Source organism: Glycine max, chromosome 20, assembly GCF_000004515.6.
Source record: "Glycine max cultivar Williams 82 chromosome 20, Glycine_max_v4.0, whole genome shotgun sequence".
NCBI lineage: Eukaryota > Viridiplantae > Streptophyta > Magnoliopsida > Fabales > Fabaceae > Glycine > Glycine max.
In genome coordinates this window covers 7202852-7221882 of record NC_038256.2, presented here as the reverse complement: position 1 = coordinate 7221882, position 19031 = coordinate 7202852, and the positions used below count along the sequence as shown (strand labels likewise).

The 19031-nt window shown below is 35.4% G+C and overlaps 1 pseudogene; it reads left to right on the top strand.

Moving 5' to 3' along the window:
• Positions 1 to 2862: 2862 nt before the first annotated feature.
• On the top strand, positions 2863 to 8603 carry LOC100779747 (uncharacterized; annotated as a pseudogene).
• The last annotated feature ends 10428 nt before the right edge of the window (positions 8604 to 19031 follow it).

The following is a 19031-nucleotide window of genomic DNA, read 5'->3' as shown; positions in this document are numbered from 1 at the left end:
CACTTTATGCCTCTATCTTTATTTTTAAAAAATAAAAAGAAAAAATAGTTAAAGAAAATAGTGATAACAATTTTTTTAGGGGAAGTGACATCAATTATATCTTGAAAGTTTATGAAGAAAATAAAAGCAATTATATATATGAAAGGATAATTTAGGAATAAAAAACGTCTACACCAAATGGGATAATTGCCTTTATTAATAGTTATAGATATTCTTATATAAAAAAGTTATATTTTCCTAATTTTATAACTAATAGTAACAGTCTAACAAAGACTAATGAATCTTAATTCAACATAACTTATGTTAAATTTGTTTCACATTCTATTTAAGAATATTGAACTATTATTTATTTTTATGAATAAATTTATGGATTTGTTAACATATTCTTTTAAGATTTATTGACTTTGAATTGAACTATTATTTACTTATCTTTGTAATATGGAATGATTATGTTTGAACGAATCAGTCTGACTCGTTGGGATCGACTCACCTTATAAACGGGTCAACCCAACATGACTTATCTCTTAGTGAGTCCTAAAAAGTTAATCTAGATTGGTCCACCACATATTGTAGGTTAAATGTATAGACCCACCTAAATTTAAAAAATCATTTTTAAATTAAATTGAACAAAAAATTATTTTTTTAAGAAAAATAAAATCTAATAAAATAGAAAACTAAATTTATAGTTGCATTTTGATCATTACTTATCATTATTTTCATAATTCCAATTTCAAAGAAATTAATTTTTTAAGTAAAAAACCATTACAAGTTCAAGAAGCCAATAATTCCATGATACAATAATTTTATGATGACACATGCAAGACAATTATTACAAGTCCAACAAGATAACAAATAATTCTATGACAAATATTTTAAGATCACAAAACAAAAATAATTTTTTTAGGTGAGTTAGGTGATTCAATTTGCTGCAAGTGGGTCGAGTTTATTTATCTAGCCGATATCATCTTTAGTTTTTATTGACCCAACCTGGATTGAACATGCGGTGAGTCCAGTTCGTGGGTTCGACCCGGATGGGTCAAGCAAATTTCTGTGTATACTGAAACGACGTCGTTTACTTGATTTGGGCAAAAACTCAGTAAACAAAACAAGAGAACTCTCGTTCATCTCCTTCATCTGACCTTCACCATTTCATTTGAAAGGAAACCCCGACTCCCTCAGTCACTCGACGGCAGCCACCCTCACCACCGGCGCCACCATCTGAAACCGTCACAGTTGTTGAGAATGGTAATTGGTCTTCTCTGTTTATGTGGTTCTTTACCCTTGTCAGTTCACAGTGGCTAGAATATTAGTGCCTTACATTCTTATTCTGTGTTGGATTTTGGTAGTTTTTCTGCTTTGAAATGTGCTGTTTTTTAGTATTGTTAGTATCTTCCCAAGCAATGCCTTTGCTTGTCACTATACACAGTTACTGACACACTGTGATTTTGCCTCTGAAATGTGTTGCTAAATTTCAGAGCACCTCTTTAAATCTTGTAGTTTATAAATATGCATCAAAGCTCTATGTGATTGCTTAATTTCTTAAATGTGTATGCTGAATTTACTGTAGTTTTGTCTCTGAAATATGTATGATAAATTTCAGAGCACCTCCTAAAATCTTGTAATTTCTATATATGCAGCAAAGCTCAATGTGTATGCTTGATTTCTGCAATTTGTATGCTGAATTTACTGTGATTTCAATCAACAAGCTTTTTGAGATTTTTTAAGGTATGGTTTAATTTTTAATGATTTTTTTAAGTACAAAAAGTTTATAGGTTGTGATTTTTTTTAGAATTATTTAATGTAGACCGGGTCATGTGGGTCAACTATTGACTCATTGGGTCGACTCCTAATCCAATATCCTGTCTGAGTCTATGACTGGTCAAAGTTTGATAACATTGGGTTAGATACCCAGATCCAGTATTTCAATTGCCATCCCTTTACAAAATTTTCAGCTTTTGCAGGGTCATTGTGAAAGGCCACCTCCACCTGAATTCATTTTGCAAAGCAAACATTCTTGTCCAATATTTCTCAAGTATTTCCCTTTCTCTCTCTATAAGTTTACACTTATGTCTCTTCCATCCCTTTTTTTGTTTTAAATTTATGTGGTTCGAGATTGTTTTTTATACAATTATTTTATGTAAGTGGTTGTAGCTTACATACCAGGAATTGGAGAAGCCATTTTTGCCCGTTAAAGTTTATTTATTCTTTTTTCCATCTTGAGTGTGTGCATGTGTGTTTGTTTGGTATCTGGTTTGCTATTTTGGAGGGAGTATTGCAGGTAATTGTATTGATTTTGCTTGTGGGGTTGACTATTTCTCCCCTTTTTTGTAGTTTCCCTTAGTATTTGGAAAAGCTTATCCTTTTGGCAACTGGGCATCTTTGAGTTTTGCAGAATGTGGAGGTAGTGTCGTGAAATGTATCGGGCATCAAAGGGTAATTAGGATTTAGGAGTATAGAAAGTTACACCACTGTTCAACTTTTGATTTTGTATTTATCAGCAATATTGTTCAACTTTTAATCTTCGATATAGCAGCCTTCTCAATATCCTCCCTACCATGATATCATTTTTGATGTTGGCCACTCTGCTGTTGTTTGTGCTTGGTAACTATAGTCTCTGATAATTGATAGTAAGTAAAATAACATACTAATAGATTTTTAGTTAAATACTGTCTGTATTTAAGTTTCAATGGAAATTATATGAATTAAATGTTAATTTTTATCTGATTTCGTTACCTTATATTATTAAAAGATTTAGATTTGCAAGTGTGTTTGTGTGTGACTGAAGAAGTTCCTTTACCGCTTCCTCTGATGCTTCATGCTTGCAATTTGAATTTAAAAGACTTCCATTTGAATTCTTCCTCTGATCTTTGCTTTCCTTGAGAAAACATACATAATAATGAAAGTTATGGCAATGTTTTCCTTCAACTGTCTTTCTTTTGTAAATTGGATTTTGTAGCTTCTGCAATTTAGAATATTATCACTATGACAATGTCTTTCAACTGTGCTTGCAGTTTCTTTGGAGATTGGACCTCATCATAATAATGCTAATTGCAAAATCAATTGATAGTGGCTTTTAAACAGGAAAATTTCATTTAGTGTTCATCTACAATGGCCAGATGGGATGCAATCCTATCTCTTCCAGTACAAAATCCTCCCACATTGGAAATTTCTTTAGCTGAGCTAGTGTGGTCAAAAGTGGAAGGTTGGCATGATAAATTAGATAGAGTAGCTCTAATCCCATATGCTAGAGTTGATGATTTTGTGAGGGGCGAATCAAATAACAAAGAATGTCCTACAATATTTCATGTTGAAGCAAGGCGTTGACGGTCTCCATCAACACCTTTCAAGCAAAAGGTTGATGGCATACTAGAATATATTTTGTAAGTCGTAACTGTCTTTATTCAGTATCACTTATTTGTTGTTCTTGTTTGTTGCATTCCATGTAGATTTTAATACCATCTCAATGTAGGTATTGGTGTTCCTTTGGTCCTGATGACCATAGAAAAGGTGGCATCGTCCGACCAAGTCATACTACATATGTTCCAAAGAAGAAAAATGCAGGTAGACCAAATACTAAGAGAGGTTGTACTTGTCACTTTATTGTGAAATGCCTCATCGTCAAACCTTCAGTTTCCCTGATCATATATAATGATGATAAGCATGTGGATAAAAAGGGTTTGTCATGCCATGGTACACAGGACAAAAGGCTGCTGGAACACGTGCTATGTTTGCCCCATATATCTCAGAAGATCTCGGACTACGGGTTTTATCTCTTCTATATGTTGGAGTCTCTGTGGAAACTATTATGCAGCGACTCAATGAATCAGTTGAGAGACAAGGTGGTCCATGTAACCATGATGACCTTCTGACTCACCGTTATGTTCAACGACAAGAGAGGGCGATCCGCCATTCTACATATGAGCTAGATGATGATGATGCTGTTAGTATCAGCATGTGGGTTGAAAGCCACCAAAATCAGGTATTCTTCTATGAAGATTTCTCTGATTCAGATCCATATACTCTTGGCATTCAAACTGAGTGGCAATTGCTCCAAATGATTAGATTTGGAAACTGTGGTCTGCTTGCCTCAGATTCAAGATTTGGTACAAATAAATTACAGGTCTTTTCCTTTCTTTTTCCCTCAATTTGAAATAACCAAAGCATATTTGTTATGATTCAATTTCAAAGAAACTAAAAGCAAGCTCATTGGTAATGTCATTCAGTACCCCATTCATAGTCTTCTAGTGTTCTACTCAGACAAGAAGGCCATTCCAGTGGCTTGGATAATAGCACCAAAGTTTTCAAGTTTGGATGCACATCGATGGATGAGGGCTCTTTACAATAGAGTTCACGCCAAAGATCCTACGTCGAAGTTGGCTTGCTTCATAGTAGATGATCCATCGTATGATGTTCTAGCAATCAGGTTGGTTCAGTCTATCAGTTATTATTTAAGTTAGTATGCTTTTTAATGCTGACTAAAATACAGAAATGCGTTGCAAACTTTGACTTTTCTTTCAATATTGCAATGCGAAAAATCAGATAATTTTATTAATAATTGGTGCCTGCTTATGAAATATGAAGCATTTTGAATTTAAGTCTGAAAAGATGGATACAATGAGGTGAATGCTTTAAATATAGATGCTTCTTGTTTCAGACTTCAGATGATCTAGTGATATCTTCCTGTGTTCTGCTTTTTATCCAACCCAAAATTAATCTTTTCAATTTTATTTTATTTTTATTTTTTTGGTTCTGTGGCTTATTATTGTAAAAATTTAACTTGGGTGTTTGTTTGGGGACCAATTAAATTTGGGAAATGATTGATCTCTTAGAAAGAGTCTTTGATCCTGGTCATGAGCTTATTGGGTGCTTGCGTGGTTTGTGTCTATGAGGATGGCTATTGCTGATGACTTGTTTGAATGTTAATATAGAAATCTATTTGGCATTTTGAAATCTGAAGTATGAAACCTTGTTGTGCTTTGCTGTATTGGTTCTAGGAATTTATTTTATCACGACTTCTTGACTAACAAGTATGCATACAACAACAACAACAACGCCTTATCCCACTAGGTGGGGTCGGCTACATGGATCAACTTCCGCCATAATGTTCTATCAAGTACCATACTTCTATCCAAACCATTAATTTCGAGATCCTTTTTGATAACCTCTCTTATAGTCTTTTTGGGTCTTCCTCTGCCTCGAATTGTTTGTCTTCTCTCCATCTGGTCTACTCTCCTCACTACAGAGTCTACCGGTCTTCTCTCTACATGCCCAAACCACCTAAGTCTATTTTCCACCATCTTCTCTACAATAGGCGCTACTCCAACCATCTCTCTAATAGCTTCGTTTCTAATTTTATCCTGTCGAGTCTTACCACACATCCACCGCAACATCCTCATCTCCGCTACACCTACTTTATTCTCATGTTGGCTCTTGACCGCCCAACATTCTGTTCCGTACAAAATCGCCGGTCTTACCGCAGTCCGATAAAACTTTCCCTTTAGCTTGATCGGTACCTTTGCATCACATAACACCCCCGATGTTTTTCTCCATTTCATCCATCCTGCTTGAATGCGATGATTCACATCCCCGTCAATTTCCCCATCATCCTGTATTACAGACCCAAGATATTTAAACCGTGTGACTTGAGGGATAATATGGTCTCCTATTTTCACCTCTGAGTTAGAAACCCTCCTTCTTTTGTTGAACTTACATTCCATATACTCCGATTTGCTTCTGCTTAGGCGAAAGCCATGTGTTTCTAGAGCTCGTCTCCAAGTTTCCAACCTCTCATTCAGCTCCTCCCTCGACTCTCCAAGGAGGACTATGTCATCTGCAAAAAGCATGCATCTCGGCGCTATCTCTTGGATTTGTTCCGTGAGGACATCCAAAATTAAGGTAACTAACAAGTATGCATATTCTATATAATTACCAGGGATGTGTTTCAGTGTACAGTGATGATAAATTTCTGGTGGATTCGTCATTATGGCATAAAAAACTAGTAAAGTGTTTGGAAACTGATATGCAAATAAAGATATCCAGACGGCTGGGATGGATAGTGGATAATATTTGTTGCCATCTAGGGAACATGTCACTCTTTGGAGAATTCATGGAAGACTTTGTTGATGAATCCAAATTTATAGACTATTTCAAGGCTATCTGGCATCCAAGAATAGGTTAGTGATATCTAGATGGTGGAATGTGATTTATTTTCTTATGAAATTGAGAAATAATAGTATGCCCACGAACTATTATAACTGTGCTTATTCTTATTACCCTTTTGCCTAGAAAGGAAGAGAAGATCAGGATTTACTTTGATATTTTGTGCTCCAACAAGTAAATGCTGAATTTTTTATTTTGAAATTATTTATACACTAATTATATTTTAATTGTAAATAAAAATTTAGGATTGCTTTTCATGAACTTAAATTGATATGATCATTTCTAAGGTTATGAAGTTATTAATGATTAAAATATTAATAATAATATATTATTTTTTAAAAATATTAATTTTGAGAGAGTTTAGTAACCTGCCAACGCATTTATAATATAGCATATTAAATAAAGTGATTAACTTTATTAGCTTTTGGAGTTATAAAATTTTAGTTCTAAAAAGACACTCACAGAGGGAAATTATATTTTTAATGAAGATAGTAATGATTTTTCAAAATAATCTAGATTCATTCATATGGTAAATATTTTGTTACCATAACAATACAGTTGGCCAACTTGATTGATGCCAATATATTGTCTTGACGAATAGTTTCAATCATCATTTATAATTTATAATAGTTTTGGTTAGGCTATATGGTTTTAAAAGTTAGTTTAACCATATTCTGAAAACTACGTAATTTTACTGGTAGAAGAGATATGTATGATAACGCGGGGTTCAAAGTTTCTGATCTGAAATATTTGCAAGGTCTTTGAAAGGTGTTGCTCTTATTGGATGGGCAAAACCACGGCATATTATGTGCTTATTATTGACTGTGTATGACTGTTGCTGTTGTTTTGTTCAACTTATAACATTTGCAGGATATTATTTGCTGAATATTTTTCTGTTAAATTAATGTCTATCAGGTTAAGGATGTGATATTATATTGGATTTAGGGGATGTGTTTATATTTATAATATGAAATTGTTATTGCAAGTTATTTATATTTATTATGAAATTGTTATTGCAAGTTATAGACATTGAAATTATTTTGTCCCTTTGATGCAGGAGCATGGATCAATGCACTTCAAACTCTTCCACTTGTTAGCCAAGAATCTTGTGCAGCAATGGAATTTTACCACAACCAACTGAAGATCAGGTTGTTGAATGAGAAAAACATCAGTGTTTATCAGCACGTCAATTGATTGGTTGACAAGTTGGGTAAGTCCATTCTTATTTCTGGCTTGATGAGTACTCAGAAAAAGATGATTTTGCACGATACTGGAAAAATGAATGGATGAGTGGTTTGACATCATGGCACAAAGCACTGAAGATTCCAGATACTGATGTCTTAATGGAAGATGGATGTGCTAAGGTCACTGATCAAGATGATCGAGATAAAGCTTTTGTTGTCTGGAATACTGGTTCAATGTTGAGCATTTGTAATTGTAGTTGGGCACAAGATGGCAACCTTTGTGAGCATATCCTGAAAGTTCTAAGTATCTGCCGAAAGAGGGGGTCCATTTTACCATCTGTTGCTTTATTTCAGTATCACCAGGCACTAAATAACATGCTGCATTGCCCTCCTTTGGATTCTTTAATTTGTGATCACGCCATGTCATTGGCAGTTTCAGTTCAGAAGCAGTTAAATACTCTACTTGATAAAGAAAGTGTCCAGACTGTTGTGGATTCTTACGGGAAATGGATCGTTATTGATATTCCACTGGAAAACTTCAGGGTAGGCTCAGCTAACAGGGATCAGGACACGGTTAGTAAGAAGCGTGTCATCAATGGTGTTTTATCTGAGGACAGTGATGGCTGTGAGGACAGAAATGATTCAAGTGATGCCCTTGGATGTGCAAATGCAATGACTGATATCGCTGATCAAGTTGTGGACCGCGGCATTGCAAGAAATGGCAAACCGTTGAGTGCTGGAGAAGACAGTTTGCCTGCTGACATGGATGTTGATCCATCATCAACTTGTGTTAACCCTCCTAGGTTGCACCGTGTTGATGATATTGTTTCAAGCGATGCATTCCCAGAGAACAAAGAGAGGGGCTTAGCTACCACAAGATACGAGATTTCAACTTCTGAAAATGGTGCTTTGTCTAATGATAAGATTAAAGAAACTATTTTAGATGAAGGCGGCAGAGATTGTGCTGTGGATGTGGATCCCCCAACTTTAGATACCCTTTCATCAACATCAGAGGATGTGAAGCATTGTGAAACAGAAACACATCAAAATGGTGTCAATGAGGTTCCCAGAGTCATTTCTTGCACTAAAGATGCTGATAGCCACTTGAGCCCCCCATCAACAGTTAAACCTGCTAAGCCACTTGCACTTGATATGGGTAAAAATTCAGGTACCATGAAGGAGGATGTGAATTCGGGATCAAATACCTAAAATTCAATCATGATTCACATGACAATTAGAGATATAGATCCCAATAAAGATAGGGTTTAATTTTGATAATCTATGTAAAGATATTTCATTGTTAATCAATTAGAAAATTATTAATTATTACGAAAGTAAAAAAATTTCAATTATATGTCAATCCTTAATTGAATGACCAATTTCAAAAAATTACTCTTTTTTAAACAAAATAAAAGTCCGGGGAAGGGCTAAGGAGATAAGAGGATGGACATCTGATAAGCATAAGCATAAGTTACACATCATCAAGGTGTACACCCGCAAACAGCGAGCAAGAGAAGCAATAACCATGGACCACCAGCAGCAAGGCGCACAACACCCAAGGGGTGCAAACTACCCAACAGTTATGATCCACCCAAGGGTGTAAACCACCCAATAGTTACGATTCACCCAAAGGGTGCAAGGTCAGAAGATGTGAATCAAGGGGACATGACCCTTGGGAACAGTCACAACCAACCATTATGATCCGCCTAAGGGGTGCAAGGTCAGGAGATGCGAATCAAGGGGGCATGACCCTTGGGAACAGTCACAATCATTCAGAATAGTTGTGTCCATTAGATGTAGTATAAATAGAAGTAAACCAGAATCAAAAAGGCACTCTGGAATTAGGAAGAATCTGAATTGTGGAGAGACAGACTCTCGAAAACCTGTGTAATAAAATATCTCAAATTATCTATACCAATTTCTATTTCATCTTTTCAAATCTGTTATATTTTTATTTGTTCTTATCAAGTTGGTATCAGAGCACCGATTCGGTGCTTGTTTCCAACAATAGTGACAACTTGATCTAATTCTGAAAGTCCAGACACAATGGAGAGAATTTTGGAGATGCTAATGGCGGATCAACAAAATTGAGATGTAGAACGACAACAACTTGAAACATGTTTTGCGCGCCTAGAAGCCATGATGGAAAATTTATCCAAGCATTCAAATGATGACACACCCAAAGGTTCCGTCAATAAAGAAGAGACACCCAAAGGTTCCGTCAATAAAGAAGAGACACCCAAAAGCCACACCAACGAAGGAAAAACAGAACGATGAAGAAAATTGGAAATCCCCATATATGATGGGGAATCTGATGCTTATAGTTGGATAAATAAATTGAAACATTTTTTTTTCAAATGAGATATATTGGAAGAAGAGAAAATTCAAGCAGTTTTGGTGGCGCTAGATGGAAAGGCGCTATCTTGGTTCCAATGGTGGGAGACTTGCAATTCTGATTTTGGATGGGGCGATTTCAAGGTTGTCATTCTTGAAAGATTCCAAACTTCAGCCACTCTCAACCCTTTTGTCGCCCTCCTTGCACTTAAACAAGAAGAAACGATGGAAGAGTGCGTTAAACAATTCGAAAGGTTTGTAGGAGTGTTGTACAATGTTGGTGAAGCAATGACATTATGGCCTACGCCTAAGAATGTCACCAGCTTAAGGGGATTCTTAGGCCTTACTGGCTATTATGGGAGGTTTGTTCATAATCATGGAAAAATAGCAAGGTCATTGACCAACCTGTTGAAGAAAAATGCCTTCCAATGGAGTCTAGAGGCGCAAACTGCCTTCGAACAACTTAAGCAAGCCATGACCAGTTTGCCTACATTAGCAGTACCTGACTTTTCAAAGCCTTTTGTGGTTGAAACTGATGCTTGTAGAACTAGATTAGGAGCGGTTCTAATGCAAGAAGGAAGACCCCTAGCCTTTTGGAGCACTACCCTATCCGAAAGAAATCAAAGGAAATCGGTGTATGATCACGAATTGATGGCAGTCGTGAAAGCGGTCCAAAAATGGCGACACTACTTGCTGGGAAATCATTTTATTATCAAAATTGACCAAAAAAGTTTGAAATTTTTGACTGAACAGAGGATGCTCGGTGAGGAATAATACAAATGTATTTCCAAATTGGCAAGATATGATTTTGAAATACAGTACAAGTCAGGGAAGGAAAATTCTGCCGTCGATGCCCTTTCCTGGAGAAGTTCCTATTGTGCCATGACTGTCTTACAAATTCACGATTTCGAGGAATGGACAGAAGAGATCAAACAAGATGACAAGTTACAGAAAATCATGCAAGACCTGATTATTGATCCCACATCTCATATGGGCTATACTTTGAGGGATCAAAAGTTATTTTACAAGGAGAAATTGATGTTATCCAAATCTTCCTCTCGGATTCCAATCATTTTAAAAGAATTTCATTCATCATTGATAGGAGGACATTCAGGTATCTTCAGAACTTACAAAAGAATAGCAAGTCTAGTGTATTGGGAAGGGATGAAAACCGATATCAAGAATTTCATTGTTACTTGCGAAGTCTGTCAAAGAAACAAAAGCAACAACTTGTCTCCAGCAGGATTGCTACAACCATTACCCATTCCTACTCAAGTATGGACAAATATTTCTATGGATTTTATTGGAGGACTGCCCAAATCCAAGGGGAAGGATACAATCCTGGTGGTGGTTGATTGATTCACTAAATATGCTCACTTCATACCATTAGGACATCCCTTCACCACTACTGAAGTAGCTGTAGTTTTTCTACAGGAAATTGTAAGATTGCATGGATTTATATCTTCCATTGTTTCAAATTGTGACCATTTATTTTTAAGTAACTTCTAGAAATCCCTTTTTAAAGCAATAGGTACATAGCTTAAGTTCAGTTCAACATATCATTCCCAAACTGACGGACAAACAGAAGTTGTCAACCGATGCTTGGAAGTTTATTTACGGTGCTTAACTAGAACAAAGCCTAAGAAATGGGTCTCTTGTCTTCCATGGGCAGAATTCTGGTTTAACACCAATTATAACGCTTCAAGCAAGATGTCTCTTTTCAAAGCTTTGTATGGTCATGATCCCCCTCACATTTTCAAGGGATCCCCCATTCCTTCCTGCCTTGAAGAAGTCAATAAACTAACAATTGCTCGGAATGAATTATTGGCTACTCTAGGAGAAAATTTGTTGAAGTCTCAAGATATCAAGCAAGCAAATGCCAACAAATGTCGCTAGGACATAGAATATGCAGTCTGTGATTGGGTGTTCTTGAAGATGCAACCTTACAGGAGAAGATCCTTGGCTAAAAGGATTAATGAAAAACTCTCCCCTCGGTTTTATGGTCCTTTCTAGGTGTTAAACAAGGTGGGTGTTGTTGCTTAAGTTTGATTTTCCATCTCACAGTAAAATTCATCCGGTCTTTCATGTCTCTCTCCTAAAGAAAGCCATTGGTGACTCGTTCCAGTCCCAACCTTTACCACCTATGTTATCTGAGGATCAGGAATTACAAGCTTATCCAGATTCTGTTTTAGATATTCGTGAATTACAACCTGGAAACGTGGAAGTTTTAATTAAGTATCAAAATCTCCCTTCTCGTGAAAATAGTTGAGAATCTGTGGCTAAATTACAAGAGGTTGTTCCGACTTATCATCTTGAGGACAAGGTGAGTCTTTTAGGCAGGGGTATTGATAAGCATAAGCATAAGCCACACATCACCAAGGTGTACACCTGCAAACAACAAGCAAGAGAAGCAGTAATCATGGACCACCAGCAGCATGGCACACAACACCCAAGGGGTGCAAACCACCCAATAGTTACAACCCACCCAAAGGATGTAAACCACCCAATAGTTATGATTCACCCAAAGGGTGCAAAGTCAGAAGATGTGAATCAAGGAAACATGATCCTTGGGAACAGTCGCAACCAACTGAAAGATGTGAATCAAGGGGACATGACCCTTGGAAATAGTCACAACCAACCATTATGATCCGTCCAAGGGGTGCAAGGTCAGGAGATGCGAATCAAGGGGGCATGATCCTTGGGAACAGTCACAACAATTTAGAATAGTTGTGTCCATTAGATGTAGTATAAATAAAAGTAAACCAGAATGGAAAAGATACTCTAGAATTAGGAAGAATCTGAATTATGGAGAGATAGACTCTTGAAAACCTGTGTAATAAAATATCTCAAATTATCTATACCAATTTCTGTTTCATCTTTTCAAATCTGTTCCATTTTTATTTGTTCTTATCAACATCCCAACTATGTTGCCACCCCATCCTCAACCACCCCTAAACAACCCCCCTCCAAATATATTAAGAAATAGAGAATTACAAAACAATTGGGAGGGCCAAACCATACCCAATGGCGATGAGCTAGGGAAATCTATAAAAAGGAAGTCCTTTCTTGTACCTAAGGACTTCCTGCTGAACAAAAGTAGATGGAGAATCCCACCAAGTGTAACCAAAAGAGTTAAATCCAAAAGCAACAAGCTTGTCAGCACAAGTGTTGTCGTCCCTATATATGTGAGAAATTCTAAAACTAAAATGTTTTGTTAAGCTCTATACTTTTCATCCAACGAGTGTAAATAGACCAATGCATTGACTTAAGATTGTTAAAAGCATGAAGGAGTTATGAGTCTGTTTCTAACAAAAAATATCGTCAACTACAAGATCTAGCCTTTTCTATGGAAAAAATATCTGCCATTGTCTTCGCAAAAAAAGCTATAGAAATAGCCACATTGCAAGCACATGCTCCCAAAAAATTAAGATCATCGTTGATGAAGAATTGCCACTTCCAACTAAATCGAGGCATCCTCTAGTTGCCCCATCTATGTTACATTTGACCCAATGCACTCTCGCTTGCCTCCAAATAACTTGTATAGGCTTTGGCGCCTTGGATGAGAGTTAACATCAAAACTCTTAAGGATATTAAAATATGTTTGAGTTTACCATTGTGCTAGAGGAAATGGATCTTGTAGTGTGAACACTAGAAGAAATAACATTTGTGACAAAAATTAAGTTTGTCGAAATCTTCTCAAATCTAAGTTCATTTCTTGTTGTCCAGATGTTGAATATAGTGAAGGTAATGGCAGCAAGAACAACATCAGAAGCCTGAGAGGGTCTATTCCACATACGAATCAAAATGAGATTTGATAGGGAGGATAAGTCCAAGGTATTTCCTAACTTTGATTCAACCCAACTCCTAACTTGACAAGCAAAGGGGTAGCTTAGGAAGAGACGGTGAGTCATTTCAAAATCATGGCCACAATTAGAGCAAACAGATACAATAATGATTCCTCTTTTATGCAAGTTGTCATCTGTGGGCAGCCTCTCCATAAAATAGTTGTCTTCAAAGGGGAAATAGAAGCATTCCAAATTTTTTGGCCCAACCAGCACCACTTTGCTTTGGATAGAGAAAAAGGTATGCATCCTTGAGGGACAACACCTGAATGAGATTTCCTCCAGACCATGTGATTGTCTTTTAGAGAAATAGGAATAACAACCTACAAAATGAGGTTAATAACTTGCTGAAAATTGTCAGTTAGGAATGATGGAAAGTTCCAATTGCCATTAATCCAAAAGTCATTGATATAAGCCTTAATAAGTGGCCTATCTTGTGTAGGAATATTTATAGATTCTGCAATATTGAATCCCATCCAGCTCTTACACCGAAAATTCATAGATCCCCTTCCAAGAAGCCAAGAAGCATTTTCCATGACCAAACTAATGGAAGATTTGATTCCAATCGACAAGGAAGAAGAAACTTGCTCCTTGATGATTCTATTATTTTTTTTATCACCTGCCCTCTAAGTAGATTAGCTCACTGTAAGTTTGATGAAAGCATGTCCCAACCTAATTTTAACATGGTTGTCTTATTAATTGCAATAACAGATCTCATTCCTAAACCACTCTCTTCAAAAGGTTTACAGACATCATGCCAAGAAACAATCACATTCTTTTTTACATCAACATCACCACTCTATATAAAGTTCCTAACCTATTTGTCTATGTCCTTGAGAAGGGAACTAGGCCACTCATGGACATGAAAAGAGTGAGTTAGCATGCTATGGATGATAGACTTAACAAGAAACACTCTGCCCGTGAAAGAAAGAAGTTTACCTTTCCAAGTGGTAAGTTTCAGCTTTATCCTATCAGCAATAGGCTAAAGGTAGTTCCTCTTTGGCTTACCTTGGAAGAAGGGAACTCCAAGATACAAAAAGGGAGAAATTCATGAGAAAATCCAGGTATACCTGAAATCTCATAAATGTGTCTAGGGGATGTTGCCTGAATAAAAATGGAATTTAGCTTTATTGATAAGTTGACCTGAGGCTTCAATGTGCTTCAATGTATTTGTCTAAGAGTAGTAGAATGCTTCTTATATTTTTCTTGGTTCCTATGCAGAAGATAATGACGTCACCTACATACAAGACATGAGAAGGGGTGTTGAAGTGTCTTGGGCTAGCCATATAGGAAAGAACCCTTTGAAACCAAGTTAGAAATCCCTCTGCTAAGGACTTCTTCAGCAATACAAAACATAAGGGGGGACAACGGGTCCCCCTATCTCACTCCTCTCTTGCAAACAAAATACCCTATAGAGTGACCATTAACAGAAATAGGTAATCTAGCTGAACTATGAATGGTTTCAATCCAGTCACAAAATATCTTATTGAACCCAAAAGCATTCATGACCTTTAGAAGAAACTCCCAATGGATGGTGTCGAAGGCTTTGCGAATGTCTAACTTGATAGTTATGTTCCCATCATTAGCCTTCTTCTTGAGCAGATTTACAGCTTCAGAAGTTGTGTTTATACAATAAAAAATAGACTTGCCCTTGATAAAGCCTCATTGATTCTATAAAATGATCTTAGGAGCCACTTTAGCAAGCCTATCTGCCAGAATTTTTGTGATAATTTTGAATTGATAATTTGCTAAAGCTATCGGTCTGTAATCCTGAACCGTGTCAGCTCCAGAAAATTTTAGAATGAGAACAAACTTATTAGAGTTTAAAAAAGGAAGGACCCAATTCTATTGAAAGAAATTAAGAGTGGAATCATAAAACATCATTGGAAATGATGTCCCAAAAAGATTGATAGAAGAAACCTCCATAGCCATCTGGTCCAGGGGCACTATTTTTGTCCATGCTAAAAATTGCATTTTTAATCTCTTACCAGAAGGCATAGCAATCAACATGTCATTGTGAGAGACAATAGAAAGGATTATGTGCTGAATGAGATTATTCTGTAGTTGTTGTCCGAGGCAAATAAATCTTTGTAGAAGCTAATGAAACAATTTTCAATATCATGTTGGCTGGAGATCAACTCATTGCCATTGCGAAGAAGATTGATTTTTTGAGTTTTCCTCTTAATGGCCTCCATTTTATGGAAAAAAAGCCATGTTTCTATCCCCACAAGTATGCCACTGCACTTTGGACTTTTCTTGCCATAAAGTATGTTTCATGGAGAGAGCTTAGGAAGAGTGCTGCAAGAAAGAGTCCCAGCAATCCAGGAATTCAGCATTGCAAACAGTTCTATCTAATCAGATATCAATAGCATTTTGACCCCTTCTACCATTAGACCAAGTAAAAGGCACACCTATTGTTTGAAGGTGAGTGAGATTGCAAATATTTGTCTAGAACCTAAAATCATTGCAAGATCTTTGGGATGGTAGACAACCTCCTCTCTTTACATGAGAACATAGGACAACATTAAAGTCCCCAATGTAGCACCATGGGCCTTTTAGAGAGTCTTGAAGGTCAGATAGGTGCTCCCTAAGATCTTTGCGAAAAACATAAGATGTTGAGGTGTAAACTACTACGGAATGAATTAAAGATTTGATTAATTGTGACATAGAAAGCCACAAGTTTCTTAGGGCAACAAGTGACATTTATATCTATATTATCCTTGCAAAAACACCAAAGATTAGGTGAGGGAGGATATGGAGTTGGTGGCAAACGACTTTAAGTGTAGCTTCTGCCAAAGATATGAAGAAACTTTTGATAACTCGGTCATGGGTTCGAAAATAAGCAAAATGTCTAGAGAATGAGTATTGCACAACTTCTCTATATACAACCTTGTGTCAAGGTTTTGGATCCCCCTAGCATTCCAAAATATGACCTTCATTGAGGGGTTTTCTTGTTACCAATCTCGGAGGGTGTTGCCTTGGTTCCTTTACCAGGATAATTCTTGCTTTGGGCTTTCATTTTTTTTTTTTTGGACTTTTAGATGACCTCTTGGAAACTTGTTGCTTCCTCAACAATGACTTTGCACATGTTGTCCAGGAAGATATTATCATCTTCTACCATGTCCACCCATCGGGAGGATACAACATGCATGTCCTTCTGGACTTTATCTAGCTTATTTGCCTCTGAGGTATTTTGAACACTCAGGAATTGTCAGATGTCTATATAATGCTAAAAAAAGGTCTTGCTATAGTGAGGTGCATGAAGTTGTCAATAGCATTGATGTAGCTCTCTAATTTTAATATGGAAATTGATTTTAAATTGATGTGATTTATATTTGGATGTTTTTATTATAGAATTAAGTTAGCAGTAAAATTTAATATAAAATTTTGGATTCAACACAAAAATTACAAAAAGTCTGCTTTAACCTAGACTCAATTTTAGATCCATAATCAATTCTGAATTCTTTTCTAACCGGAAATTAAACATGTAAAAATTTATCGAAAATCAATTCTCAAATGTGAAACCAAATACGCATTAACATGATAATATTTTTTTTAATCTTGTACATCATTTGACAAATAATGGATAACACAAGTAAAATAATATCAAATTTACTAAAATACTTTTTTTTCATATTTTATCTTAATAAAATTTATATCAAATTCAATGTGTTTATCGAAATAAAAGTGAGAAAGAGATTTGAATAAAATAATTTTAATTTTTCCTTTTTAAAATGATTATGTAAATCATTTATTATTTTTTCAGTTATTAAATAGATAAAAGCGGGGATAAATGTATCTTTTTAATACTTTGTGTTTGAGACATAATGTTGTTCCATGATATTTTGGCTAACAAAAATTAGAAATTTTATCTTGTCTTCATCTTAATTTTTCTTATCCCTAATTATTTTTTAGATCAAATGTGAAACAAAAGGATTTGTATAAATTTTTTATCCAACCCAAAAGTTACTCAAAAAAAGTTGTTTGAACCTATAATCAATTCTAAAATAAATTCAGTATAATTATTTTATCTAATGGAAAAACTCCTCAATTTTAAAATATTCTCAAACATGTCAAAATTAATTTGAAATTAATTCAAGAATCGAAATCAATTCTCCAACTTGAAATAAAAATACCGTAAGGCTTAAGCTACTTTGTTAGCCTCCCATAAAACATGAGCAACGCTAACTTCAGTTCTAGATCTGGCCAGCTGAAGAATATCATGACTAAACCATAACATTGATGAGAAGAAGAGAGCATCCTTTATCACAAGCCAGCCGAAGCCCCTTCCAAATGCCCCAAAGTTCAGCCTGAAAAATAGAACATAAACCAATCCTAGCAGAGAAGGCAGTCACAAAATTCGAATCTCCATTCCTTATAGCTCCCCCACACCAACAGACGAAAAATACACATCTATAACTGTTATAAAGGAAATAATTTTATTTAGTATTATCTTTTTTTTTCAAATACTTTTATCCTTAATTCTTATAAATTATTATAGCATTTTATTTTAACTTTTAACAACAATTATATCTTCCTAAATAGGTTACATTTAACTATGGAATGCTTTTTTTTTTTTTTTTTGCTCTAGTTAACCTTAATGGATACCATCCAATCAATCTCTCCTGCCTCGGCAAGTCAAAAAGATTCCAGATTAGTAAAAGTTTGTCCAATTTGCTGGGACCTAGCTCTAATTTCAGCAACTAAAGCCTCCTCATTTTCCAAATAGCATAAGAGCAATGACAAAAACAGACCCATTTGAGACTAAAGTGATCTGCATTTTTAACGTTCACAATTGGGTAAATTGAACAACTAAATGGAGGTTGAATGGTTTTTATAATAGTGCATTGATAAGAGAAGAAAATAAGAAAAAAATAAAACCTTTTTTATTGGCTAAAATCAAGAGGAAAGATGCAAAAAGTACAAATTGTTCTCCAAATTCCAATTCTTGCCTTCTATCTGTTGTTTGTGAGCAAGTATTTCGTGCAATTAACGTTCTACACGGCTAAAATAAAATAGGGTCTTGTTAATTAATATTTTTAGGATACTGATCAAATAGTTAAAAAAATGTGTAAATTATAGGAAAATGAAAAAACAAATTATGAAAATCATAATTTTACGTCTCTCATTAAAAAAAATTACTGTTAATTTCTTAATTAGTGTCTTGTTTCTTATCATTTGCGTATAAAATATGTTACCAAATCAAATAATCATGTAAAAGTGGTTAATGTGATCAAATTATTGTTAAATTTAAAATTGATCCCAACAAAAATAATTTTTAATCTGACCCTATCTACTTTTTAATCGAACTAGTCAAAATTTCTTTATTCTCGTGGTTTGGAGGTGAGTTAAAAAAAATTACGCTACACTTTTAGAAATATTGAGAAACTACGTTCACTATAAAACTCACGATTCCTTACTATATTATTTCCGAATTATTCGCCCCAGATGCTATGAGTGAACCAATATAAAATAATTATTTTGATTGCAATTGCAACAACTTTTATTTTGG